Here is a 9432-nt window from a genome sequence, read left to right as displayed (position 1 = left end):
CCTTATTTGTCTCCAACCAAGTTTATCAGCCAGTGGAATTATGGAATTGCTTGTATCAGTTCAACCACACAATTTTAAAGTAGAGTTTAAAAATGCAGGAAAATGAATTATCAAACAATCCCCAAACAGCTTGAAATTACCTTTTCCAAGTATATATAGCCAAACTTTGCTACCTATACCAGCACACGACTATGTTCCATTATACACAAAATACAATATGCAGGTATCATATTGAAGCTATTTTAATTTTTCTGGAATTTCACTAGTATTGTAAGCCTTATTTTAAGTAAAGGTACAAAGGATGGGAAAATCTTTAGTTTACAAGCCAGTTCAAAGCTTCTTCCTTTTTGCTTTTCTTCTAAGAACCATCAATTCTCTTGACCATGAAAAAGATACGTGATTTCCCAGCTAAACTCTTCGAAACAGGGTTTTTCATAGTTCACTTTTGCTGTAGATAAGCACAGTTTCCTATAACAAATAGTAGTAGCAGGTTTAGTTAAGGTAATTAATTTCTCCAGCCTCTGTACTCTCAACTACTTACTGATTGTACATAATTGCTAGACAAGACTAAATTTGTAAGTGAAATACAGCGAACAAAACATCATGTGTTTTAGTCACTTGGGCTTTGTCTACACAGGGAAATTGACCAGCATAACTAGTGCAGAATAAGCTTTTCTTCAACCGTGCCTCATGTGGACACTCTCTTCCAAAGTAAAAGTAAATCCCAATTATCCAAAGGTTGCTGGAGACACTCAGCCTAAATTATTACAAGCATTCTGGCCTATGTGTGGATGTACAGAATGTTATTATTTAAAATGCCATATTTTCTCTGTCTTCACTGCATAGTGCCACTACAAACATTACCTGCACTTATATTACCAGTGTATGGTATTCTCTGACCACATCTGCCATGAAACAGAGAAACCATCCGCCAGCATGGAAAGGGTTAAGGAGAGCCTTTGGGCCTAGCTAGCCCTGCCCCATTATATGGTGCCTGGTCCACATTCAATCCACACTATTATAGAGGACAAATCTTGACAATATTTTTAATCAAGGGCAGACCACAGCCTACTTGCCTTTGCAAGATTGGGGGATTATAACTTAAATAAAAAAAAATTGGCATGCACAGCAAATGTGATTTGGAAAGACATAACTTATTAAAGAAGCCATTTGGCAAGTTATTTCCTTCCCAAATGTCATTTAATTCTGTCACCACCTGTCAAGTGTTATTCACTCCATTGGTATTAGAGTTGTTCAAAAGAAGTCATATGATTTTTTTTCAGTGAGAAAAGGATTTACTACTTCCCCCTACTCTCTGTCTATTCAAATCAGATCCACCATTGTTGCTCAAATTACATTTCCTCTCCATCAGAAAAAAAAAAAGAGAGAGACAAACAGACGCCCACCTTAGAACAGCCAGCAGCCCACTGATTACCATCTGGAAGATCCAGGCTCAAGTTCCTGTGCTAAATTATCTATTGAAGTCACAGGAAGCCCACCCACAACTGAAGGCTCTTCCCCTAGCCCCAGTGGAGAAGCCACGAAGCCTGGTGTCAGCAACCTCTGGCATGTGGCTTGCCAGGGTAAGCACCCTGGTGTGCCGGACCAGTTTGTTTACCTGCCGCCTTTGCAGGTTTGGCTGATCATGGCTCCCACTGGCCAAGGTTCACTGCTCCGGGCCAATGGGGGTGGCGGGAAGCCACAGCCAGCACATCTCTCAGCCTGACAGGCCACGAGCCAAAGGTTGCCGACCCCTGCACTAAGCCCAGGGTTCAACTACATTTAAGGGACAGCAAATGATCAAACAGGAATGGGAATGAGCGTTACATGGCCAAAAACAGGGATCCTGAAGGGGACATCGAGCAGAGAACTCCAGACAGCACCTACTGCTCCTCAAAAATATCGAAGGAGCCAGCACAGGCGCAGCCCAGAGGAACTCTGCCTGGATGTGTGATTGACGGGAGGGAGAAATAAGCCCCACAGTCGCACAGTGCCTGTCCAACATCCTTCTCCTGATTTTATGGATGGCCACTTTGGCCAGTGGCAGGAGGAGGTTGACGAGGAGATCTTATGAATTCATGGGGCCACGGACAGGGTGTGCGTGGAAATTAGGAGGTGCAGGGGGAAAGTGCAACCAGAACCTTAGGCGAAGGTTCTGGAGGAGCTGAAAAAGGGGCTGCAATCTGATGCACTTGAGATAAATGTGCGCCAGAGTCTCCCTCATGCCACAAAAAGGACAAGTGTCGCAGAGATGGGGTGAACTGCGCCAAGTACACACTCATGCTCACAGCTCCATGAAGGAGCAGCCAACTGATATCCCTGGCAGGCCGTGGAACCAAGGTGGAATACAGGCTGGCCCACCGGGGTTTCTCATCCTCCACAAATGGCAGAAGATCCTGTCACTGAGTATCAGGGCAGGACACAAGGGTGAGGAAAAAGAACATGTGGAGTACAAGTCTGTACAGATGTTTCATTGGTGTGGTTCAGAAATGAACCAGCTGCAGATCACACAGCTGTCTTATACTATTGTGGGGGAGGGGGACGAGGAGAGCAGGTTGGGGATCCTGGACTTGAGAAACTGAACATCTAAACTGAGTTGTTCCACAGAAGGTTTTGGTTTTGATCAATTTGCATTTTCTGATTTAAAAAACCCATTTTGGCTAAAATTTCCCAACCTGCTCTACTTCCAGCATCGTGGCACAGACTTCTGCCACTTGAACTAAAAACAATAATTCCATTAGCTGGCAGCTATTATTCTCCAGCTGGGAGGCTGCTTGCCTCTGCCTGGGTAGAGCAGTCTCCAGAGGGGAATGACACCTTAGCATGAATTACACTTTGGTTAAAGGTTCACCACTGTGAAAATGTTTTTTGATGCTTTATTCTTGCTGTAGCTTTGGCTGCATAACCAGATATTTAAGGGTATAATAACTAATTAAACTGCTATGTTGCCACAAGGCTGACATTTTTTTTTCAGTCCCAGCAAAGGATAGAAAAAACTTGGGTAATAAAAAGGCCATACAGTTGATTAAGCCCACTTGGAGAGCTTTTGTACCATGGCTACCAAGATTATTTTTAAGGACACCAGAGATAATCATCTTAGAAGATTACTAGAAGCAAGGAGACTGAGGAGTGATGATGAGGTTTGCAGATAACTGCACTAATCTGATAGTGTTTTGAAAAGCAACACGTTTCCATGTATACTGTTACTGAGGCTTAAACTCTAAGCGCCTGTTAAGACATGAAGGAACTCTAAAAAATAAAATGAAGGTTGCTTTTGTTCTCTGGAGGCACCATCAGACATCTTAGCACAATGCCAAAGAATATGTGTTATGTAAAGCTGTTACTTCGTTAAATCTGCAAGGAGTTGTCTATGCGCTTTTGATTAATGAACCTATCTTTCCACAAATCACTTGCTGTAGACAAATAGTACAACAGAAAATAGTTACAGCAACAAACAAGTCATGCAGAATAGGAGAGATGTAAAAAAATGATATGACTGAATCAGATTTGAGAATAAAATATGATTACATATGAAAAAACAACAAAGCCACCCATGAAAAATAAGGACTGATACCAATTTACCATGTAATATGTACAACTAATAAGGATAGATATGTTACTAGTATGGAAATGACTAGGCTAGTGAGATTATGTAGTGCTAGTATGGAAGTAACTATACAACTGTTGGTATGAAGGTACAGTGCATATTCAGTATAAAATTGATGTCTTTAGAAGCCTGAGCAGACGTAGACTGAGCTAAGTGCTTTGAAGATAACACAGTGCTGTGCTTTTTTGCCTGACTCCTGAGTGCTTATTGAACATTTCACTGTATGTCTGTTTGAAGGAATATGCAATATTGATATGCAACAAGTTTTCTTTCCTTGTGTATTGTCTTTCCCTTCTAGACGCTGCAAAATAAATCCAGTTCCCATCTGCACTTAGCAAACTTTTTACACAACACACCAGAAATGGTGACCAAAATGAGGTTCCCTGCTTATGTTAGATTAACTATTAGCAGACACTTGGAGTATATGGAGCTCCAGAGATTCCCACCACCTCCAAACAAAAAACCCACAGTTTCAATCTTCCTCACAGCTGTAGAGGGTCTTTAAGAAATAAGTCTTTTAAGAACAGAGCTGGAGACCAGAAGCCATTGTTGCTCCATTCAGTTTTGCAGACACGCTGTCTGTCAATAACTCACTTGAACTCAGACTTTTCTACCAGAATGAAGTCCCAGGAAAAAAAAAATCGATGCAAGCTTTGTGAGGCCTGACAGATTCAGAGCATGAAGCAGTGCAGCAGAAACTTAAACAAAGGAGAGTGTCAAAAAAGGGGAAATAAAGGGGATAGTGATTGGTGCAGGTGTGGCTGTAGGGAATGGCTTGCTCCACCACTCATCACAAATGTAGTAGGTGAACACAGGCCTACTGGCTACCCAGGAGCGGCGCCAGGGTTTCTGACGCCCTAGGCGGACGGCCATTTTGCCGCCCCCTGTGGGTCCGGTGGACCTACCGCAGTCATGGCGGCAGACGGTTCGCTGGTCTAAAGGCTCCGGTGGACGTGCCGCAGGCATGACTGCGGTAGGTCCGCCAGAGCCTTTAGGCCAGCGCACCACCTGCCGAAATTACTGCGGTAGCTCCACCGGAGCCTTTCGAGCAGCGGACCGTCCGCCGGCATGACTGCGGTAGGTCCACCGGACCCGCATGCCACCCCCCCGGCAAAATAGCACTCCCCAAAAATTCTGGCGCCCTAGGCCATTGCCTAGGTCGCCTAAATGGTAGCACCGGCCCTGTGGCTACCCCATGCAGATATTGTCATTACCTGACCTTCTCTCTCCCTGTCTGCTGTACAAACTAATCTTAAGCAAAAACTCTAGCTATAGCTTAATCTTGGTGTTGTAGAACCATTGGAGTCTTCTTTTTTAGGGTCCTTCACTCTGTGTGAGGGGAAAAGACTCATAATGGTGGACCTTGAATATCTGTACTCACTGTCTTGGGAAAAGCCCCTCTTCTTGCTGAGAACTGCTTTCCATATTACCTGTTGAGGGTTAAGGCAAGCAGGCATAAATGAAGTTATAGACTGAAATAAAGATGGTCTCTATCTACAACAAGACTTGTGGTAGCACCCCCTAGGATGGTCTTTTTTTGACAGGTAGGAGGAGAAGAAGAAGAAAGGAGCACTTTTCCTCCCTCAGCTATCTGGTTGGAAGGGGTTGGGGAAAGAACCATTCCCAGACCCCCAAAGAGTGTTGAAGAGACTCATGATGAGGTTGGAAGGGAGCAGAGACAGGTGGAAGTATAGCAGGCTTCACTTCATGAAGAGCAAGTAGAAACTCAGTCAGCTGGCTCCACCGCACATGACTAGCCCTTCTGTTCTGATTCCCCCTCCCAGCACCAGATGCCTTAGATGGTTGGGGCTGGAGCAGAGAAACTCCTCTCTCATCACTCTTCGCCAGTAGAATTACGCTACTCTTTGCCACTGATAACTCTGCCTAGTTTTAATAGATACACTACATTCAAGCACCTCCATATTTCTGGGTTCTGCAGGAGCTTAAGAAGTATGTCCATCCCGTTAGCATGTTCCTATTCTCATTGGAGGATATTCTCCCTCATAATTTTCAGAGGGCTCAGAGAATTGTTTTTAATGGTCAATGTGAAGTATTTGCCCTGAGGTCTCAAGAGCTGAGTTTCGGGAGTGGAGGAAGGCAGTGCTTGACTTTGTAAAATCTCAGCTCCTTTGCCTGTACTGGCTCTAGTGACTATATTTCCGAAATGGGACACCATGAGGAGCTTACCCAACCTTCCCTGGAGCTGGCCTGAACTTCTCACCCCCTCCTCACACAGGGCTGGCCTGAAAGGCCCCCCCTTCCCATGTGTGGGGCTGGCCTGAGCTGCCTGATGTCACTGCTCGCCTGAGCTCCGCTGCATGGGCCATTGCTGCTTGCTTGCCCCTTACCACAAGGAAGGGACAATATTGTTATACCATGGATTCTTCTACCACTTCAACTAGTATCTACATCTATATCTATATATGTAACCCTTCTGCCCCTCTGAATTGGCAGCAACAAGGGCCAGGTTCAGTATCCAAGTGTTCCGTTTCAATAACACCATGCATAAGCGGTTCGAGCCCCCACTCGGTGACCTGGGACACTTACATACCACACCCCCCTGGGCGCCTCTAGGAGGCAATACTTCCCCTCTTGCAAGCACGGAGTCTGAGTGTTGCAAAATCTTCTTAATAAAGGAAGGAAACAGTGCGGCATCCCACTGGAGAAACATCACAAACAGGATTATAACACAAACCATAAACAAAAAAACCCCACCCCCAGATACGTTTCGCAATGTCCTTTCCCCCTTAGGGTCCTAAGCCCAATCACCCCAAAGTCCAACAACCCGAAAGTCTCTGGTCAGTGCCACCCCAGAATTCAAGAGTTTATCTACAGAGTTTTACTCCCCCCCCAGCCTGCGTGGAAAGGGGGGGGGGAAGTCCACACAGGGTGTTAAGAGGCACCTTACATGGGCCAGGGCCAACTGCTCTGCCTCTCCATGGAGTTCTGCTGCAGCCTTCACCATGACCAGCTCCACCACACCAGCTGTACCGCTCCTCCAGCTGTCCCTGCAAACCGCTTCACTCCACTCACTGTTCCATGGGCTGCTCCAACAAGCTGCAAACTGCTCTGTTCTGCCAGCTGCTTAACGATAGGTCGTCAGGCTCCCCCACTCGTTAACACAGCACTCCGTGATCTCAATTCAGCTCTTTCAGTGATTTTAGCTCTTAGTAGGGGAGCCCTGATGCTAGTGCACCATTGGCCCAACATGAATTCAGCTCAGCAGTCTCTAGATGGACTCCTAATAGAATCAAAATTTAGCTCTACTCGTAGCATGACATGCATCTGACAAAGCGGGTATTCAGCCACGAAAGCTCATGCTCCAAAACATCTGTTAGTCTATAAGGTGCCACAGGATTCTTTACTGCTTTTACAGATCCAGACTAACACGGCTACCCCTCTGATCTTTAATATTGGAGAGAGGAGGATGTGCAATTGGTGTTCCAGGCCCTCAAAAGGGGCCCATACCATTAGGTACACACACCAGTCCCCAATCTCTCTCAATTCATGGGGTTTTGGAACCCATGTCCCATATTTAGCAAGTACCACCCAACTGAGGTTGAGTCATTTCTGTCACAAAGCAGTCCCACAGCTCCACATTCACACAATCAGGGTGACAAACTTTTTTTTCCTTCTGCCCCAATAACAAAGAAATTGGGGATCCCAGAGCTGTTAAAATAACCATCCCAGGCTGCTGTGGGGTTATGCTAAATGGGGGGTGGATGCCAATGCAAATTCTTGAAATTCTTTCCACACTCTCTCTAATTCACCACCAGATATCAGGGTAGCGCTCATCCTGACTCTGCTTACATATATATACTTTTCTTCTACTTTAAGTATTTGCTTTATTGTAATAGGTTTATAAATTTATATGAAAGTAAATTGGGCTATAATGCAAGGGACCCACAGGCCATATCCTGCATGTTAAGCGAAAGCCATGTTAGCGAATCTATGTCTGGAACCTTTCATCCAGATAGCAAAGTCAGCACCCACACATATGTCTAAGACCTTTCACCTAGATAGATAGATAATGGTAGAATGGCATGGGGGGGTTCCAAGTCTGTACCCTCAGACTTAACAGGTACACCACAAAAAAAGAACCAAAATAACAGTGAGAACAAAAATAACACGTGTGTATAATCTAATGTCATTAATGTGTGTGTACGTCATCAATTTATACAAACATACTAGCCTATGAAGTAAGTGTACCTTAACATTTTTGTGAGTGAAAAATAAAGTTCGGGCATAGAAAAAAGGATTTCAGGCACCTGTGCCCTATAAAAGAGGTAACCCACTTTGCTAGAGTAAATAAGCTGTACTTGTTTTTCGTAAGCTTTCTAAGTTCCAAGGGAACTAAGCTAAGCTTGGTTTCCCTAAGCTTTGTTCTTAGTTTTATTAGGTTTTTATTATAAAGTTAAGTTAGATAAGCAAACTCTAAGTTAGCTTTGATAGCTCTTAGCTCTAGTTTCTTCTAAGCTTTGCACACCTCTCTCAAAAATTAAGGAACCTAAAACACCAAAGGCAAGGCCGGTCCTGTCTCTCTCACCATCAGGTTATCAAGGAAGGGAGTGAGGATATTAACCAAAGCTTTGTAGCATATAATACCATAATATCATATGTATCTTTTAAATAGTAATACAATTGTAATTTTGTAATGCTAGTTATTTTACCGTTTAATTACTACTTCATTGATCTTAATAAAAAGTCTTTAACCTTGTATCTGTCTCAGTATAAGCTTCCTTCATACCTCTGAGGGTCCTTTGTAAATTCTGTGAAGCCTAATTCGGAACAAAAATATTATCTTCTAATCAAACAAATTAGCAAGCCTATAACCCATACTATCCAAATTAATATGATTAACATCCTAAATCAGGCAACAGTTTATAGTTTGCTTTATTGCAGTAATGCATCTCTTTGACATTGAAACTCCCTGTCCCAAAGTAGTAAGTTATTTATATTTTAAATTGTTTCAAAACTGATTTGCAACTACTTGTTAATGTACAGACATACCTGCAGTGAAAGCTAATAGGATCCATTACTCTTGGCATTCTTGACATACCAGTACCTCCTCCAGCAATGTTCATTTCACATCTTAAATGGAAAAAAACACAACAAAAACAGTGCTTTGGAGTGTAAGCAGTACATGGTAATTAGGCTAAGAGCCTGTTGATCAGAGAGATTAAACTTCAGTGAACAGGAGTATCTGTTTTAAAGCCACTACAGATGGCAAAGGATAATAGATTAAATAAATATCTTTCTGATTATATGAACATGAAGTCACTTGCCAAGACTCATTCAGTAGAAAAATCACAGAAATAGTACCAGATTTTAATCAGACTGCTCTTGAAAATCAGTCTTGCCTGTTAAAGTGATGAGATTTTGTCAGTGATTTATTTTTAAAGAAATCTGTAAGATTTCACATAGAACAATTTATCTATTGCTACCAAAACACTTTTAGTGGATGCAAAAAATTAGTCAAGTTTTTAAAATTTAGGTACATGATTTCCAGAACCTGTTTTAGTTTCCACTGGGATCCAATGACATCTGATTTGAAAGCTAAAGACACTACGTCACCAACAAATGCGTTATGATACACAACTGATTCTGAGCAAAGAACAGTTACTTATCCTAGAGTAAATGTGTTTATTCAACATGTTATAGTCAATGTGGATCCCAATGTAGATATGCACATACCTTATGCACATGAGATTGCCATCTTTTGAAAAGCAGTGTCCTCAGGATCACACATTTACTCCGTCTCCCCATACGCCTGTGAGAGGGTACAATGGGGAAACTGCAACACTTACAGGGACCACAGGAGAAGT

This window comes from Gopherus evgoodei, chromosome 1 (genome assembly GCF_007399415.2).
Source record: "Gopherus evgoodei ecotype Sinaloan lineage chromosome 1, rGopEvg1_v1.p, whole genome shotgun sequence".
Classification (NCBI taxonomy): Eukaryota; Metazoa; Chordata; order Testudines; family Testudinidae; genus Gopherus; species Gopherus evgoodei.
This window is presented reverse-complemented; position numbering follows the sequence as displayed.